The 19549-nt window shown below is 33.5% G+C and overlaps 1 protein-coding gene across 41 annotated transcripts in view; it reads left to right on the forward strand.

Annotated features, from left to right (window-relative positions):
• The window catches only part of KCNMA1 (potassium calcium-activated channel subfamily M alpha 1), a 467608-nt gene that overhangs the window by 279084 nt on the left and 168975 nt on the right, over positions 1-19549 (forward strand). The gene's annotated exons all lie outside the window — the stretch shown is intronic.

The following is a 19549-nucleotide window of genomic DNA, read 5'->3' on the forward strand; positions in this document are numbered from 1 at the left end:
ATAGCACACCAGGGTCTTTCCAGCTTATTTACTACTTCATTTTAGTCAGCTGTGATGAATTGTCTAAGTATTAAACAACTAAAGTTATCAGAATGTGTCTTGAATTCCTGATTTCACAAGAACCATTGGGGTTTAGCTAACTGATAATAAAGTAAATATGAACACATACTTTAATTTATTTTTTTTTTTTTTTAATGCACTGTCCTAAGTCAAAATTAAACTTGGTCTTCAGAACACTAAATGCCCATAGAAAGACATGTAGTAGAGGACATGTCATCTGAATAAATACTTTTTAGTATATATGGTAGTGGAAAGCCAGTTGGTTCTCTTCCTACTCCTATACTAGTTCAGAAATGCCACCATTAAACTCTTATTTAACTCAGTATGTGAAGCTTTCCCCTTTTCCTGATTCTCTTTGGGGTTCAGTTGTTCATGAAATGTATTTGTGTATCTCATAATTAATTATTCAATCAGTATTCATAAGGAATGATGTTTCAGACCTAAGCCTCAAGCTAGATTCCAGTATGCAAACAAAATTCAGAATTTAAGAAGGATCAAATTATGCTTTACCATCAAACTGTTCCTGTGAATGATAGGGTGTTTACTGTCTAATATAAAGCTAAAGGCACAACAGCACTTAAAACCAACAAAAATAACACATTTTTACATTTGATAAATCCTTTTAGAAAAGATTTCTAGTGTATCATTTTTCTTAGCTGTCCAAGGGTAGCACAAGCAAAGAGAACATATGAGCAGACTACAGCTGGCACATGGAATGATCTGCATGCTATATTATTGAAAGAATAGGAGATAAGTAGAGAAATGGAGGAAATAAATCTGTAAACAATTCAGTGGTATACTGCAATAGTCAGTGGAGTTAAATCCGCTGTGCTGAGACTTAAAACTGTACAGTTAAAAACATCACTGTGTTTTCTGATGTTCATTTGCATCTAGATCCCCTTGACATTTTTCCAACTGTTTTGCAAACAGTAGCATTTGTGCAGATACTTACATGTAAACTAAAGTTATGCTTCATAAAATCATAAATACTTCTTGCACCGCACAGCATAAGAAATATGTTGATAGTGATAAAAGGACAATTCTCTACTTCAAGCACAGGCTTCTGTGGAGCAGAGAGAATCTTCCCAAGGGAAGAATGGTTATGCAAAGGATGGAGCTTCTGGCTCTAAAGATTTTACAAGTCACTTTCAGAGTTATATTCAACCAAATTTCAGTGAATTACTATATGCTTTCTTTACAGTCTAAGTGAAGGTAGGCTGAAAATGCTGTTGGAGGAAAACAAAAAAATTTCCAATGGCAGAAATGATGCCATGGCAAAACTCATTTTTTAACACAAAGTCATTATGATCTGAGTATTACAGTTAAGTTTTGGATCAGATCTTTTTTCTTTGATAGCTTGCAGTCTAGTAAGCTGGAGAGCCCTGCAACACATGAATATCTTCCAGCCTTATTCAGTAATGATTTACAAACACTCTACACTCCACTTAAAACTCTATCTTCTGTGATAGCAAAGGCACGTCAGATGACTGAAATGCCTTTTTTCATGCACTTGCATGATTTTTAAAAATAAAGTATTAAAGATATGAGCGGATTGTAATAAGGAATAAGGCATGGAACAAAGCAATGAATTGCCTTGACAGGGTGATATTGACAGAGGAAGATTAGTTATGTAAAATCATCTTGGTTTCATGTTTACAAGAACATGTGAATGAGTATCAATTGACTGTGGAACTACAGTGATTTAAATAAAGCCTTCATAATTACATAGATATATGATAGTTTCCCATTCTGAATCATTGAATCACAGAAGACAAAGATCCATTTCCTTTTCCTGACTATATGCTTTCAGTGCTTCATCTGTTCTGCTGTTAGATTCCAAATAGATTCTACTATCAAAAGGATTTTTTCATCATGTTTCTCTACTGATATCCCCCAGGCAGTCTAGTTTGCTGCTGAGTTGTGCTATTTTTTTGGAATAATAGTTCAGATTTACAGTGGGAAAAAGAAGACAGACAGTAGACACAAGTGTATATATATCCACAGCATAGAGAATGAATCTCTCTGTGTGTATGGCAAGCGTACTTAGCAAAAGAGGGCTTCCCTCCCCTCCCAAGTCCTTGCTCAAATCCTGTCCAGGGTACTCTTACAGAAGTCCCAAGTAATTTTGTTCTGACTTGTTGTTCAGTATCAATTCCTGGTCTCAGAAGATTGTTTCCAATGTCTCTGGTAGACATTCAGCTATTTTTGAGTCAGAGAATGGAATTAATTTCCCTCTGTGGTTAATGGAAAGAGATAAATGATGAGAAAAAGCAAGAGATAAATGATGAGAAAAAAACCTCTTTTACAAGGTATAAACTGACAGTGCAAATGCCTCCTGGCCATCCAGCAAGTGTGCTTCAAGATGAAGTCTTAGTTAAAAGTCTACGTAGGTAAAACTGACCTGGAAAACAACATTTATTTTGATACCCTGTAGTCTTTTTTATGTAACCTCTACAGAACAGCTCAGTCTGAAATTGAATTCACAGAAGACTTAATGCCTTTTGGAAAATAGTATGGAACGTAGAGCAGTACCTTCGTTACAGTGACACACAGAAGTATTCTAATAACTGAATAGTGAGGTAGATGAATTATAAGAACCAAGCTTTGTAATAATTTCCTGTGTTTTAATGCACTTGCAGTTCTCAAAAGTATCCTTGTTTTAGCACATTTAATTTGCAGTCATTTTTTTCAGTGATCTTGTTTAAGTATTATGCATTTCTGCCATCTATTGGTGAGAACTTCAAATATGCATCCAAATTAAAGAATATTTATGTCTTTCATAGCAGTTTTTTTTTTTTTACAAAGCTAGTTAAAACCTATTATGCCGTTTTACTTGCATTAGAAGTTATACATAACAGAGGAAAAATGTAGGAAAAATGTATTTTTTGTTTATGTGCATGTGCACTAGTTTTATGTGCAGTAACATGTTTTGTTGACTTCAAAAGACTTCAAACAGCTGTAAGGATTTTTCATGACAGTCATCATTAATATTCTACCTGTTTGGTCATTTGGCAATAATATGCCATTGAAAAGACTGTATCACATATGTATTATATCGAAGGCAACGTTTTGCTTTCTTCTAATCAAAACTGAACTTGAATCAGTTCAGATTTCCCAGAGCATGTGTGCTTTGTCAGGGTACCAGATAGAGTGATATTTCATAACAGACATTGAGTTGGTAAATAAATATGAAAATGTAAACTTATGACAAATAGGTATTTGTGATGACATCCAGAACTAATTCTAATGAGTATTGTTGCAAGCAAACTGACAGAAACACTTCACCCTCTCTCTATTCCACTGATGAGAAGTCAAAAAAAAGTTAACCAAAAGACACAGAAGCAGAGAAACACTAAATAGAAAATTGACCTTAAATTCATTCTGGTTTCTAGTCCACTCTGACCGGAGGGACCATACATAGGGGGAACTTCAGTTTTTCCAGTGTGAATAAGTGGCAGTTCCAAGCTGGTCTCACTCTGTGAGTGTTGAATAGCTGTCATAAGTTGATATGATAGCTGAAACCAAGTTTATTGCTTTAAAGTTTAGTGTTTCTAGTGTACCTGGTTGAAGGGATGGGCTACTTTGACCTTTTGCATCTCTTCTCCTGTCTCCTCCTCAAATGAAGAACTTGTTTGAGACAGAAAGTATCTTTAGTGGGGAAAAATTAAGTCATAAGTTTAGAGTTACCCATTAAAAACACATAGTTTGTTGCTTTAGATATACCAAGCGCTGCTTGTTCTTCACATTATCATCCTAGCTATTTACTAGCTTACTACATTATCATCCCCTAACATCACCTGTTAACTTTATTAGTATGGATTTTATTTTCCCTTTAGAATATTAATAGAAGTATAAAATAATTTAGAGTTAAGAACCCATCCCTGACAAGACTGTCATGGAAGGCATACCAGATTCATTTAAAGACTTACTGGTTCTTGGTCTGTTTAATGGATGCTGTAGCAATGCTGAGTAAACCACATTAGGATTTATAATTTTACCTCTCAAATATAAAATTGGATGGAAAAACTGCAGTAATAAGATCTTTTTTCTAAAATGCATACATAATTATTTATTGTAACCTCCTAATTACTTTTTAATAGATTTTTTTTTATGAGATTTGATTAACTGTGGTCTGTGGTTGCTTTTTTTAAATATGTGAAAATAATATTAACTTTCTTACATATTTCTGGAACTACAGTAGACAATGCCACACTCACTGAAAACCAACGTTAAGTAGTACCCAGAGCGAAATTTTAAAATGACTGAATGTGAAGTCTCCAGACATAATGACTTAGATATGTTTTGCCTAACAGATGTATTTAGCATTCTCCACAGTTATTTTAGGAGGGCGAGTATTGCTGTAATTACATGATTGTTTTTTTCTAAATAAGTCATGTATGGTACAAACTTCTGCCTTGCTTATATTACTTTTGAAATGTCTACCAGCCCCCTACTAACATAATGCTGCAATAATATTTCTTTTATTAGCAATATGCAATAAAGCCTTTAACTCTTAGTTAACATAGCTTGTAAACACTTTTTTTTCTCCATCTGTACTACATATTAAAAAATAAAATAATAATAATAAAAAAAAGAGCTAGACTTTATATTTTCTGATATACCTGAATTGTATATTGTCATTATCTGTTAATGTTCTGTCTCTGAACAGCCCTCCCCTCACCATGTTTTTATCAGCAAGGCCTGGTCAAAGTGGGAACAGTTCAGGAGACTGTTTTGGATTGTTTACTTGTAATATATATGTGAATAAAAGAAAAGGCAAGGGAGGATTGGATTAAGATTTACACTGTTATTATAAAGTACAAAAGGATAAACTTAGCTGTGTATTTAGTTGCATAGTTTGACAGTTGCCTGATAGGCAAATATCCCATTGGGACAGGGAGAAATACTTGTTGACCTTCTCTGCTTCAGCAGAATTCTGACTTTCATGCTTTTGTGATGTTTCATATTAACACTTGGATAGATTTGTAACAATGCTACATTCCTCTATCTGTTCCTTTATTCACTATGCAATTTTTGTATCAGTACTGTGATGCCATAAAAACTCAGGTCAAATGAAGAGAAGGAAATTTTGGGATATAGTGATAAGTGTTCTTCTGGCTAAAGTATCTAAGGCATCTTCCGAGGATTTGAACTGCAGGATGTTGTGTTATGTTATTTTAACATCTGGAAAAACTTCATACAATATTGAGCCAAGTCAAGAAAACAGTATCTTTCATGAGTTGCTGCTTGCTTCATATCAATTTTTGAACTCCTAACCTTCTCTAGTACTTCTTTATCTATAATGTCCATGCTTACATTATACAAGGCTTATTCTTGATTCACAGTCAATCCCCAGATATTCAGAATTCATTAACCTTGGTATCACCTTCAGCAGTGTTTTGTATCATGCTATCTCAAATTGTAAATAACAAAAATAAATATACATCAGAGGAAATGAAATCCATGAATGAAAGAACATTCCTCCACTTCACAAAAGCATCAATGAAATTATTATCTTCTCTGTAACAGCTTGCACTGCAGTGGTGTACCTGATGGATTGCTTAAAAGTCATTACCAACAAAGCTAACACGGCTCAGAGGGCAGTGTTTGCTTGCTCTTTGTGTGCATGCTTTAGCATCTTTCTGTTTCCCATTTTTTTTCTGTTCAGGGGAGTTTTTAATTTAGAACAGTGTTAAATGAACTATTACTAAACTTTTGAATACTTTTTTTTTTTTGCTTTTTTTTCAGGCATTTAGTTTTTAATTCTTTTTGAACGAATCAGTATAGTGTGTTTGCAAATGTTACATAAGCTTTTGTTACATAGGAAACATTCTGCACTAAATCTGTCTACCAGTCTTCTCTGATTTGTTATCTATAAAGGAATACAAGGACAAAGAATCCAAATTTTCTCAGTATTTATGTTCAAACTATCTAAGCTTATCTTGCCTTCAAGATTACACACACATTTACACACAGAGATAGGCTTTCATATGAAATCTTCCTTGCTGCTACTTATGAACAGAAGCAGAAATATTGGAAAAACAGCCTATTTGATTTCATCAGCAATTTTAGTGTTGTAAGTAAAACTATGGCATATAAGGATCAAAACCAGAACAGCATCTATATTAATAAAATAAATAAAAAATAATAAAACCCACAAAAACAACCAACCAATAAAACATACAGAACTGTAACTCTTAAACTTGGGAACTTGGGAAACTCTGCTTTTCTAGATACGTAAAATTTCCCATATGTAAACCTTTGTTTCCTCAAAGCCCTAATTTCCCTAATATTAGGTAATTATATTGCTTTTTTTTTTTTTTTTTTTTTTTTTTTTAAATCAGGCTCTATACAGTAAGAGACATGGTAAGAGACAGCATTTTGCTCAGCATTGTCCTATAAGGAGTGCTGTTTTTATAAACAATAATAATATTGTAGAATCACTACAGAATTTAGCTGAAAAGAATTGTTCATTCAGTGTTTTAAATGCCAAGATTGATATCAAGATTTTTTTTTCAGGTTAGGATATCTGCAGATGATAGTCTACCTAAACAACAAGAAAATGTTGTAGTCTATCAGAAGAAAAAATGACAGAGCAAAAATGGTTTAGTCTACTGCAGTATAAGGTTTTTGAAGTGGTTATTTGTCCATTATCACTTCAGTTACTCAGCTGCTCAGTGTAAATTTTCAATCCTAATTGCTGGTTATGTTTTCCTTTCTTCAACCCCTTACAATGTAGAACATTTTCCAACAGAACTGTATGTCTGAGTTTTTGTGTGGAGATATGTTTATGCACTATTTATTAACTACCTTTCCAATCAGGGTGCATCCAGCATTTAATGGCATTCTCATTTATCTACAGTGCTGCCTTTTGGTCATTCAACATATCATGTACTTGAAGATGCATTATGATTTCAGGTGATGATAGACTTAGGGGATGGGGGATGCATACCTCCATAACCTAGCAGAAAGGGTTTTGTTTGTTTTTATTTGGTTCTGTTTTTTAACAGTTAGCCAGCTGTAATGTTACTGATGAAGTATGGCATTGACATTTTGTTGATATCAGAGTGAATGTTTTCACGTTATATCAGTTTGCTCATTTTTACTTAATTCTGTTCTGGAGTGCTTTTCTCTAAGGAACACCAAGTCAGTCAATAAAGCTAAGGATGTAATGCTGTTTCAGCCTTGTGACACAAGAGGAAATAATCATAATGGGATTAATGCAGAATACTAATATGATTTGAGTAGGTATTCTCTCTTTCTTTGTTGCAACTTTCATATTTATTTTTTCCCTAATTGAACATTTGTGACCCTTTCCTATTTAACATACAACTTCCATAGCTATAATTGCAATTCTAAATCTAGGGATTCTCATCAATGTGCTGTTACATAAAGGCTGCTGTAAGTAGTAGGTATATTATTTTAAAGTTCACTTTTTAATTAGGCACTTAAATGATTAATTATAGAAGAAATAAAACAAATTGAGATAATTTATTGTTCTTAATAAAATTTGTATAATATATATACATTTTGTATATTATATAATTTATGTACAATTAACTTGATATTATTTGAACTGTTAAAGCATAGTTAATGAAACATTTAGTAATAGCTAGATATAGGGTTAGGGCAATTCTAATTCAAGAAAAAAGTTTATAGTGGTTAGTTAGCAGGCAATATATATCATGATAATGTGTTAGTCAATGAAAATCTGAGTCTCTACACAGAAGATATTACAAGTATAAGTTAAATGAGATGGGATAATTTGTAAGTAAAATACTGTGATTCCATATTTTTTCTATAAAATTTTATATTAACACTGAATTTGGATTCTTCTGCCTGGCTTCACTTTCCTTCCTGTTATGGGCAAAATGTCTTTACTGTACTGCACTGTAAAATGTACAAATGTACAGCACTGTAAAAACAGACACACCTAGGAAATAAAAATGAACCAAGATAGCTTTTGGAGTCACTCAGACTTACTGTAGAAATATATCTAAAGCAAATGGTATACAATTGCATGGAGGATGGATCTTGTAAGAAATATGTTACAATCACTAGAAAAGATCAAATGTGTGTATTTGGAGGAAGGCTGTCTTCTAGGAAAAAATGAGAGACACACACTTTTCTAGAAACTGTTTCTAATCTTCTCTGACAGAACGTATACGTTTTCACCGTCTGTTCTTAGTGTTGATAATTCTGCAGCATCAAGACTAATTGATGTTAGTCTTTTTAATTACTGAAAGAATTTCTGACAGGCATAAATATTTTATGAAGTGTTTGGCACACATCTGTCAGAAATTGAACTTTCTTTCCACACTTGCATCATAATCGCATACAATTTTGTGGAGTATCATTTTCATAACCTGTTTTTCATAATTAATATGTATGTATATGCTCAAGTCTACTCTTTAAATATTTCATTTATGTGCAATTCAAAGGTTAAATAATGTTTCATACAAATTGATTAGAACTGAGATATTTGAAACCTTTTCAAGTCTTATTTCATAGTATGCTCATTGGTTCTTTGATGGTTATGGCCTTGTGACCCACAGGAGCAAAGACAGAATTGCTTGTCTTTGTTAAAATAAATAAATAAATAAATGAAAAGTCCTGCAGCATGAGTCAGGCTTTAGATCTGGCTTTCGTCCTTCCTTTGCATTTGTTCTTATCATTCTGTCCTGCCCCATGTTTACAGCCTCTCAGAATATAATATTGTTGATTTTAGTGCAATTTGTTCCTGATGTATGCCAGAGAAAATTAAACAAGATGCTAACTTGTAATTTCTTCAGGAAGTGAAATTACTTTATTCTGAGTTGTAATGGACGCTTCAAAAAACAACCCCAAAATTTCAAACCTTCAGTGCCACCTGTCTGCAAGTTCAGCTCACTGAAGTGTAACTTCTGATTTCAAGGGTCACGTTGATTTTAGTAGCATCATCATTTAAACTGTCCCAATTTTTATATTCTCCAAAATACCAATATATTCTCCAAAATCAAAGAAGTAAAAAAGGCATCTATTACATCCTTTCTGAGTACAGACTTCATTATCTAGAAAGGATTATACAATTGTAAGGAAAAACAAACAAAAACAAACAAACAAAAACATGCAACGAGTTACTAATAACTTTTTAATAATTTTTCTGCTGAAGGGTTTACAAAGAGTTGGCACAAACATTACAATTTTAGTTTCACTTGCCTTTGTTTTCTTTGAAGAATTTTTTAAAATAAAAGCAACTAAAATATGGCCTTATCTTCCTGCATGTTATTTTTCTTTTTTATTGTGAAAGTTTCATGACATTTGAGAACTGTCCTTTATCCTATTTATATTAGAGTTGGGAATCAAATGATTTTATTTTTTTTTTTGAAGTGATCAGATATTGAAGAACCATTTTTGTTTGTTTGTTTTAACCCTGTGCCATTTGGATGTAAAGATGAGGTCTATATAACATATGTGGGGTCTCTCTGAATACAAATTTAACAGCTAAGATTGAAATTAAGAAAACTCTTCTATGCAGTCCTGAAGATTAATTTGTATTGCTGAAAAGATGTTGCAAAATTGGTTCAGCGCTGAAACTGGTGTCTTGTGACTGATCTGTACCGTAATCTTTAACACCTTACAATAAATTGCTTGCTGCTGAATCTGGAGAGAAAAAAGGCCACCTGACCTGCTGAATTTGTATTACAGTCACATCTACTGTTCTAAAAAATTGGTCAGGACAAAATTACAGGTTTTGGTCAAACACTTACTGCCTGTTTACATTAGATGAAATAGATGGTAGAGAACCTTACTCTTACTGAAAACAATAAGCTATCTTGCATAATCAGATCAGATTGTAGAACAGAATGTTAAAACTGCCCTAGAAGAAGCCTCTGCACTGGACATGAAAGTAAAAAACATCACTGCATGGTAAATAGTAATTGAAACTTTGTGGAAATTAATAGAAACCTCTGTCTATGACACTGATTAGTCCTCAGGACTAATGTTGTCATCCTCCTGCTGCTGAAGTCTAGATTAATATTTTTAACTTGTGAATCAGGTTTATTTCAGATGTATTTCCAGGTTTTATTTTATTTTTTATTTTTATATTTTGATATATGTAACAGATTTAGCAGTGCACTGAAACAAAAAGGGGGAAAATCGATAAAAATCTATCATCCCCTATGCCAGAGAGCTGAAAGAGTTAAAGAAATACTGTCAGATTGCTGAAGCCAAAATATAGGTTATGTAAACAAAAAGCTTGGCTATTCCAATTTATTACTGGAACATTGATTTGCTTTAGAGATATTCTGGGCTCACAAGACTAATGGTTTCTACACCCAAACAATTGCTGTACTAACTACAAAGTATACTAATGATAGCTTTAAAATTGAATAATAACAAGATTATAATTCAAGGTGAAATATAAAAAGAAAGAAAAGTAGTATGGCTTATGTAGTAAAAAGTAAGTAGGATGTTCTTTCAATTTGAGCAGTACAGGATGTGATTAGTAACACAGATAAGTGCTACCTTGTTAAAAATCTTTCCAATCTGAGAGGAATAATTCAAATACTCAAAGATATTTTTATATATGTCTGCATGCATTTGTACAGATTTAATCACTATTCCTACTGGACTCAGTGGAGCTTTTTTTTTTTTTTTTTGTGACCAGTGGGAACTTGACCAGGCTGTTTGTAAGAACATAGTGTAAACATTACAGTGTAAAGGAGCCACTGACGTGATTTGCTTTTTATTCAGTCTCTGCATAATACTTGAAATTGGAAATTCATGTGTACTGTGCTTCCTGTTTCTCTATTTGGCATTGTCACACTTCAATAACATTTCTAAAATGCTTTGAGATCCTGTATATCCTTTTGAGATCCTATAAGCACATGGTGCAGTCTATTTTTGTGTCTGCATTTCATTGTAATACAGATGGCATTGATATATTATTGGCATAGACATCTTTGTGGCTCTTTTGTGGCAAAAGATAGGAATGATAAACATATTCCTTGAAATGAAGATAACTTTTCAAAATGAAATGTGCATGTTATGTTCAAAGTCAGGAAGTTGACTAGAAAAGCACATCATATACCACGGGAGGTACGATCTCACCTTTACATTTTATTTATTTATTTATTTATTTATATTTATTTTTTCGTATTGAGATAGTACAAAAATCCTGAACAAAAATTGTATTTTGTGAATATTCACAGAACAAGTCTGCTTGAGAGACCTAATGTGCTCTATTCTTTGTGTTCTTGATGGCTATTTTTTTTTTTTTTCAGTAATATAGTTGGGATTGGATAAAGGGTGGTTGTATTGTATGTATTTCATCTGGGAAAAACCCTGTAAGAGTTGGCTGATAACATGATTTTTGCTTTCTACATAATAACTTTCACCAGAAGATACATGTTTAAAGTTGCCAAAGAAAACAACATAGAAGTATTATTTATGTACATGATCTACAACAATTATATTCTTTATGAGAGTACCTGTTCATTCCAAGTGAACAGCATCATATTTGTAGGTTTTGGATTGATGGGTGTGGCTCTCTGGTGTAGCTGAAAGAAGCTTATGTGGTAATATCCGGATAGAAGATGGGTTTTAAGCTCTAGTACATCACAGATCAGAGGAGCATCTGTACTGCCTGCCTGCCTGCTTCTCTGATTTGTTTTGTCCACCCTCTCGGTGATGCTCTTGGTGTGTTTTGTGAGGCTGAGTTTTGTATTTGCATTAATTCTATTTGTTTCACGCTAACAGAAATAGGTTAGGTTATCCAGAATTGGCTTTTGATAACAACATGTAAAGGTAAACTTTGCATTATCCTCTGTCCAGTTAAATAATTCTGCTTTCAAAGAGAAGTTCTGTTAAGAAAGATCTTTGAGCTCTCTCTCTATTTTGATACTTAATTAGGAGGAAAAAAAAAAAGAAAAAGGATATAGATATAAAAATAACTTCATTATTAGCGGATGCTGTGACTGAAGACTGGACCACAATACTTCTTATGTGCAGCGCTTTTGAAGCAGAAGATACATAGTCATGATTCCCAGCAAGATTTTAGTCTACCACAACCCTTCTGGGGGCACACGTACAGAAACTTATAAAAGTACTAGAAGGCGTAAAAAGTCTCTTGGAGAATTGTTCCAGAATGGATATCGTGTTAAAGCTGGACATAATAGCCCTGAAAAGGAAGAACAACATACTTTTCGAAACTCCTTGGTGTCTTTTTATAGGGTCGGCTCCTACTGGGGTAAGGTCCAACTCCAACTTTAAACATTTTCTTCAAAACTGTAGTTTGTGATTCTGTCTTTGGTGTTAATGCTGTGATTTTTTTTTTTTTTTTGAAAATTTTTGTTTGTTTGTATTGTTTCTTTGTTTGTTTCATATTTAAAACAACACTATAGGATTTCAGTTACTTTTTAGGAAAAAATCCTTCCCAATCTCACATGATGCAATGTGCCCATATCTCCAACACCTCCTCAAAGGGGTTTGGTTTTCAGCTAGAATCAAATAATTCAGTCTTTACTGAGGGCTGGAAAGTAAAGTTCTGTGATGGTATATTTATTGAGAAATTCTTGTTTTGTTTATTTGTTAGTTTTGTTTTTGCTTTTTTTTTTTTAAAAAAATGGCTGACATGTTAGTAAGTGGATATATAAGTTAAAGAAACGTGTAGCAGAGATATTTGTTAATAGTGGTTTTTTTTGTTTTGTTTTGTTTTTTGATGCAGCACTACTTTAAAGGAATTATACAACCTGTATAGATTCTTAACTTGAAGTTTCACTGCCCTGGTTCATAGGTTATTGATTTTTTCATGCTGTGGCCTGTTTTCTCTGCTTGTACACTTCCATAACAGAAACAGGGACATGTATATTGGGGCTCCGTTGCAGATTCTCTTACTCCTATGCTATTTCTTATCTTTTTTTTTTTTTTGAGCTTTCATTTTCAGCGAGTGGAATTTCAGGTTGCTCTGCTACACTGTGTGAAACCATTCAGAACAGGATTATTTTGCATCCTAAAAATTACCCCTCTGTTTTTATTTTTTTATTTTTTGTCTCAGAAAAGGTTTGAAGTGATTTCCTAAATAAGGATTTATTGTTTATTCAGTCTTCTGTAAAACATACAGTCTCAGTCATATACAGGGTAGCAGTAGCCATTCATAGGTTTGATGAGTAGTGAAATGATTCACTGAAGATAAGATTCTGATAAATGAGTGAATGGTTTGCAAATAATAGAAATGGTATGCAAAAGCTCTCTGGATTCTTATGCCAGTACGTCTGGATATGCAACTGACAGAAAAAGCAATATATGACAATAAGAAAGGTATTATTATGTATTTCATTGATAAGAAATAATGTATTACTTGATTCTGTTACACTAGATTGACCTCTTATGTTGAATGAGATAATAATCCAGTTCCTGTTTCTGTTTTGTACAATCTCATTAAGGACAAATAACAGTTTGCTTGTTTTCTCCTCTTCTTCATTACAGACTTACAGTAGTAAATTTCCTTTTGGGGTTTTGTAACCTATAGCAATTTCTAATCACTGCTGTATTCTTATCCAATGGAAAGCATCAATTCAGTCAAGACTGCAGAACTTTCTGACTGACAGGAAAATACCATATTTGAGCAAGTTTTAAGACTATGAAGTCAAATAAAGTTTTAAATCATTTTTTTTTCTTTGTAAACTTCATCAAGTAAATAATTATCTGCTCTCATTTTATTTCTACTGTCATTTAGTTTATTGTCATACCACTGTTCTGATCTAAAGCATTCATCTTACTGAGCTTACTAAAGACACAGAAAGCAATTGCTGCAGAATATTTGAACCTCACGGAAGTGAGCAAGTATGCAGAAATATGAATCAAAATACTCCTGTTGTATTCTGTATCTATCCCATTATTTCAACAGCATGTGTTGTTTCCTTTTGCACAGCTCATTGGCTTTTGTAATATTTGAGGCTGATTTCAGTTTTTTGGGGTGATACTCTTAGTCACCTTTTAAAATTGGTCCAGGAGATTTGGGTGTGTCACTTTCTCATATCCAAATTCAGTGCATAGGTTTTCAGGAGGTAGGCATCTCTAGAAGTCAGGTTGGTATTGTGTTTTGTTTTGCTTGTTTTTGCATATCCCAAGTTGACAACTCTGAACTTGTAGATACTTCCAAAAACATAGGTTTGTACATGTTTTTCCCTTGTTACTAGAAATATCTAATTTTCTGTTAGCTTAATGTAATCATATAATTTACCATTTAACTTTTGGTAGTTATCTGCTCTAATAAATATTTGCATTGTGCAAATTAATTTTAATTCTGAAATATAATTGCTTCTTTTATTCCCAGTAACCTCCTATGTTATCTAGAAAACTATGTGGTAAAAGGAATAAAATAAGTTACACACATTTTAATTTTTCAGTGTTCTTTGAAAATTGCTTGTTCATTGTTAGTAGTGACAAATGTAGCTAAACAGATATTTGCACAGTAAGAAAACAATCCTGTGGTACACTTGAAGGCTTATTTGAGTCATTCATTATATCTACAACTGAAATTATTGGACTAGAGGCAGAAACTATTGACTGAAATACTTTGTGTTATATTAGAAGAATCTGGTTTGACAATCATAATAGTCTTTTCTGGTCTAAAAATCTATGGATCTCATAGCTTTATCTTAGGCATTGCAGCTCAGAGACACTGCAGGTCAGAAGCATACCTTAGTATGCATTTAGCAGCTGAAGATTTGTAAACAGAAGAGACCTTTGATTTTGTGTGTATTTTTCTTCTAGTTAGAGTGATTTTTTAGGTAAATTAAATCTTTTGAAACTTTTTTTTTTCCTTTTATAAATTGCAGTGTGTAGGATTCTATCCTATTCCAATCAGATCCCATGAGAAAATTCCCATATAAAAAACTTTTGCCGAGTAAAAGGTGAGTGACGTGATAGACACAAAATGGCAATTACTTCTTGAGTGTCCTATTCAGCAGCTTGCTCAGTTAACTTTACAAGTCAGGTTCCCATTAAATGTGCAAAGTTAGAATGGAATTTACTGTAATACATAAGAAATCTACCCTATTTAAATTACTATTAATATCATTTAAATGTAAAGCAGATTTATAATTATTTCATTTTAAAAGAAATCTTTCCCACATACATAAAACCTTCCCAAATATTACTTAGGAAAGAGATATGTACACAATTGGATGAGTAGCTCACACAGCTTTTGAAAACAGGAATTTTTGTTAGTGTTTTTATTACAGAATTTTTGTTTGTAGTTTTGATTCATAAACAAATGTCATAAATTTCTGTTCCTGGTGAGTTGGTGAGCCTGAAAGAGATAATGTCATCTGAGTAGTAAATGAGTCAAATTTGGGGTAGAAACAGTGAGAGAGCATAGCATGGGTCATTGTGATACTAGTTATTAGTTTTGTTATTAGCATGTTATTAGTTTTCAAAGCCAGGCTATTCTTTATGGACCTGTTGTTGATAAGTACTCTTGAGTGAGACTCATCAAAATCTCTTCTATTTAACTTTGCTTAATTTTGATCTAGTGTGGATTCATACTAAGATACCTATTGAATAATTCAGGCTATTTTCAGTCTGACAACAGTTTCACTGCAACAAGGTTATTGCTGTGAGGATTACTGTGTCATCAGCTTATGGATGCATACATGATTACAAGCGCACTTTGGTATGTCATTAATTCCAGTACCAGAATGAAGTGCTCTTTGGACTTTTCCTCTGGGAATTATTCAGTTGATTCATCATCCATTTGCTAAGTGCAGGGTGTCGTGAATAACGTATTTGGGACAGACTTGTTTCATCAGTTTTATGCTTACCCTTTATCCCTAGACATCGGTTTTGTAGCTTATTTGAAGAGTAATCTTGAAACTTCTGAATTACCTGCAGTGTTTCAAAATGCAGTTTGCTGCAGACGGTTGTGCAGTCCATGCTATTAAATATTTTAGAGTGTAAAACATTAGCTCAAAGACAGCACCTCATCTCTTTCACAGCTTTAAAACTAATTATTCAAGACTGGGAATTCCCCTTTCTCCCTTCTTTCAGTTCAGCTAGTGTTAGTGGATATTGCCAGTAACCCCCCCGTTTTTATGTGGTTTGAAGATACCCCGCTGGAGAGATATGCACATTAGTATAATTTGCCTCTAATATGTAGAGTTGTTTTGGCTGATTGATTCTGTGTTAATGGTGTTGTGGGGGATAAACACTGTAGGCATAATGGATTTCATTTACAAACAGGCAATGAACTGTTACTTCCAAACTCAAAACTTGAGAGCAGGATACTATAAGTACCCAGAAATAAAGTTACTCCAACCTGCCAGCTGTACTCCTGCCATTGTCCAGTTCTTTTGTCTGTTTAGCTCAGATCACTTTTCAGAGCTCTTTTTTAGGCTGTTTTGGAATGTCCCATTGTTATACATGTTCCTGATTTTTTCTACTTTATATAGACTTCTTCCCCACTCAAGCCTTTGACAATAAGCCTTTCAGCCTTATTTGCAAACAGTCTGCCTTTGTCACAGTGGTTTATACAAAAAATGCTACTCCCAGATGCTGCTTGTTTCTTTGTAAGCCTAGTTACAAAAATTAAATATTTCTAAAACGTTTGATTTCTGTACAAAAGATAATTATATAATATATGTGTTTTCTAGAAAATATGAAGTAGTATCATATAGTATCATGGTAATTTGACTATTAAGTTTTCAATATCATCTAGAGGGTCCTCCTTTTTCTAGTGCCTTTTCATAGGCTTTATGCCTTGTTATGGCTTGATACTATGAACATAGGAAGAGATTATTATTAAATATCGTATTCTATCTAGTGTGTTGAAACTCATTATTTGCAAGACAGGAAGTACAAAAAATCATTTAAAATTACATGGGTGTAGAAATCTAATAATAGTACCATTTGGTTCTTGAAAAGAGACCCAAAAATTTTGTGAAAGTATTCATATACTGTGATGGTAAGGAAAATTGTCATTTTCTCTTCATTTTTACTCACAGGTGAGCCACACAGAGTAGGTAATACCCTAAGGTTTCTGAGAATCAAAATTTGATCCATTCTGTGTAATAATTACTTCAGCTATAAAACACAACCTCACTAGTAATGTCCTACAAAAGATATAAAGGTTACATGGTGAATTTTTACAAGCCACTTCTATTTGTAGACCAAGTAAGCTGAGCTTTTAAGCCTCACCACATGCGCGCACACACACACACACACACACATTTCAAATTCTAAAGGGAATTCTTTAAAATAGTGCAGGCTGTAGCAAATGCAGAACTTAATTTGTAAAGATTTTCTTCTTCTTCAGCAAAGTATACACTGAAGCTACAGTTTTTTGTTCTATTATTCAATGTTGTAGCAAGTAAAATATATCTCAAACATTGTAAGACTGGTAGCAAAGGTTTCACTGCTAAATTTGAGTCTTTATTTTGAAACATTGCAATGGATAGCTCATTAACTTCTCTTAAGATGCCGTGCATTTGAAATGAGGGATTTTTCTCTGACTACACAATTATTAAAAAGTTGCTAGGGAGTGGAGTGATGGACAGTTTCAAAATGCACATAATTTTGAATTGTACCATTTGTGGGAACTACTGCAAGTACAGCAGAGGGATATGTCTCTCTCAATGTGAGAACTATAATCTAAAATGATTATTCTCTTCTTTCAAATGGATCTGTAATTTAGAATTATTAAGTATCATTTTATTGCTTTTTTTTGCTTAGATTCCCAAATCCACTTTTTAAGTTAAGATTAATCTTCATATTTCTACATAGCCATTAATTAAAAAGAAACTATATGTTTGTGATGCACAGATAAGAGATATTTTCTACACTTGTGGCTATTTATGAACCTTACTGATGGAGTGAAAACTCAATAACCAAAGTTATTAAGCAGGTATTCTTTATTACAGCACTGGCTGTAGGGAGGGGGGGGATCGCTCTGCCTAACACACACACACCAAGGGTTACTGGGAGTGTGTTTGTGTTTATATTAGTGTGACAGATACATATTCATTTCATCTCCCCCACCCCCCCCAGTAAGTCAAGCCTCCGAAGAATCATTAATGTAGGTTCCCGCACCTATTCACATGCATACTGGAGTCCTTGGGTGGTCATCTGGTGTACTCTGGTGGTCTTCTGATGAAGGCTACAAGTCTTCTAAATTCCTGACCCTTCCTTTGACAGACTTCAGCAGTCAAGCTAGTTCTTTCTGGTTCTTCGCATACAGTTTTTTACTCCCTTATCTTTGGGGTCGTTAACATACTAGCTAGCTAAGACCTACAGAATCAACATCCTTTATTTTGTTCCCTGTCTCGTTACCAAGAGTAAAAAATAAAATATATTTAGCAACTTTCCTAGAGTATTGTGGAGAGAAAGACTTGATTTAACACACATCTCATCACATGCATCTTTGCTTTTGAGGGGAACCTCTATACATTGAGAAGAGGAAGGTTGTGCCCAAGTTTATATGTTTGCCAGGATCACGCTTTCCTTAAATTTCTGGAAAGAAAAAAAGTGGTTTATAGCACTGGAAGTAGGTGAAATGTGTCAATAAAGAAGGATAATATGAGATGAAGCAACCCTAAACACAACTGTAACATCCACAATAGTATATTACACGATTTTTATGTAACTCTTATCTGCACTGTCTACTACAAATTTTCCTCAAAGCCTTATTTTATTTTTTTTTAAGTTGTGCATGTGTAGACTGTGCTATGTACCTTTATTCATATGCCAAAGATCTGCAGACAATTTACTACCAGTTTGTCTCTCTTAATAATTTAAGCCCTTAATCCTTTATACTATTTTCTCTTGCATACTTCTTTTCACTGGCTTTTCAGTTGCCTGAGAATTGCTTATTCAGGCAACCTGAATTCAACACAAAATGCTATTTCTGTGTAAAAGTTGCTACTTTTAATAGAGTGTAACCTATTATTATGCAGAATTATATATCAGATCTTAATTTTTAGGAGAGAGTGTGTGCTCTGCCTGTTCTTCTGGTTGAATTTTTGGAAATTGGGGTGGAGATAGAGACCATTATTACAATAAATGATTTTACGTCATTAAGATTTACCAGTTTAATCAGGCATATCCACAGTCTAGCTTATCTGGGTTATCAGATCTCTTGCCCATAATCTCTTATTTTTCACTAAGCGATGTGGGAGGTTGGAGGAATGAGAAGTTTATGATGTGTTTGTGTCTTTGGCAGTCTGGAAGAGAAAGTCATGTGTACTAGAACTACCAGCAGTGATTTTTTTTTTCCCCTTAGTTTTCAGCCTATATAAGCCTCCCATGGTTTCCTACCTAAACTAAGGCTTTCTGGTAGGATACTTCAGCAGTTAAAGAATTAAATTTAAAACAATTTGAAAAAGTCATGGTTAGGATCTTGGAACTGTTAAATATGGAAGAACACTTCAAAGGTATTTGACATTTTGTATGCTACCTCCGTTGATTTCACTGGTCACTGTCGTTGGAAGTGAAATGCTATTACAATATG

The sequence above is a fragment of the Anas acuta genome, chromosome 7 (assembly GCF_963932015.1).
Source record: "Anas acuta chromosome 7, bAnaAcu1.1, whole genome shotgun sequence".
NCBI lineage: Eukaryota > Metazoa > Chordata > Aves > Anseriformes > Anatidae > Anas > Anas acuta.